Source organism: Dermacentor andersoni, chromosome 2 (genome assembly GCF_023375885.2).
Source record: "Dermacentor andersoni chromosome 2, qqDerAnde1_hic_scaffold, whole genome shotgun sequence".
Taxonomy (NCBI): Eukaryota; Metazoa; Arthropoda; class Arachnida; order Ixodida; family Ixodidae; genus Dermacentor; species Dermacentor andersoni.
Genome location: NC_092815.1, coordinates 209,560,482 through 209,561,640, shown reverse-complemented (window position 1 = coordinate 209,561,640; position 1,159 = coordinate 209,560,482). Strand labels below are relative to the sequence as shown.

Below are 1,159 nucleotides of genomic sequence, written 5' to 3'. Positions count from 1 at the left end.
GCTGCTGCCTAATGTTCTACCTAGGTAGGACATTAGGTAGCAACCGGCGGCGTTAGGAGCCACCTGGCGCCACCTATGAAGACATGTTGAAAATATTTTTCTACAAAACTGCCAGATGCTTTCATAAGCACTATAACAAGTTTCGACAAATATATAAAAGGAATTGTTTATATCAGATAAAAGAAATGGTTTAATTTGTGAGCCTTACTGCAAAAATATAAAATTCCTTAAATTGCCTAAACAATTACTGAGAAAAACGCAATCTTTACATGCACAGTAACTGCAAAGGTAATGGAGCCTCTTGCAATAGGATCATATCGAAACAGTGGACGAGGCAGCTTTGCGCAGAGGCGGTGTCGTACCCAATGACGTGATAGCTGAGGGGCGACTATTGCTAGTTGAAAACTTTTCCCAATACCCCGCCGGGACGACGTGAAATACCGTCAGCCATGGCAATTTTTGGCAGGCCCTACGGGGCTTCATTATTGAATGAAAAATCAGAATATTCGTGGATAACTGTTGGTTGACTTGGGAAACCTTAACAATAGTAGTTGGGAAATGCGCTGGAGGCGGCTAGCCGCGTACGTGTTGCTGCTCTGATCGTCGTTTCCTTAACTTGGTAAGGTCATGAAATCGGCGCCCTACATCTTGGTATGTGCCAAAATAGGCATTGTATCACAAACGTGTGACGAAATAACTGATAGATAGATAAATAAATGATAAAACACATGACACACATGCGTGTCATGTAGGTCATGAAAGAGCCGTCTACGTCCTAGTACTTTCATGGTCGTTTCGTTTACTTGGTATGTATCAAAAGGACAGGCGTGTCATGTAAGTCATTTCATTTCATTTGATTTTATTACCTTAAAGGCTCCAATAAATGGAGCGTTACATAAGGGGTGGCAAGAATAAAAATACATAGTCACAATAACAGGAAGTTTTTTACATTTTCGATGAACTTGGATGGGCACATAATGACAGCAACGTCGTTAGGAAGGCCGTTCCAGTCTGCAGCTGTGCGAAGAAAAAAAGAATTTAAAAACGTGACAGTGCGTGAGCGTGGACGGGCAACCTGTAGCTGATGGCTGGTGCGGTGAGATATGCGTGTAGGAGGAAGGATATAAGGTGCGATGCGCATAGGGCTATGAAAGAATTT

The 1,159-nt window shown here is 42.5% G+C and overlaps 1 non-coding gene across 1 annotated transcript; it reads left to right on the top strand.

Annotated features, from left to right (window-relative positions):
- The first annotated feature begins 336 nt into the window (after nt 1-336).
- On the top strand, nt 337-478 carry LOC126541026 (U4 spliceosomal RNA). Its single transcript, XR_007601609.1, has one exon. It is a non-coding gene; the product is annotated as a U4 spliceosomal RNA (small nuclear RNA).
- Nucleotides 479-1,159: the final 681 nt, after the last annotated feature.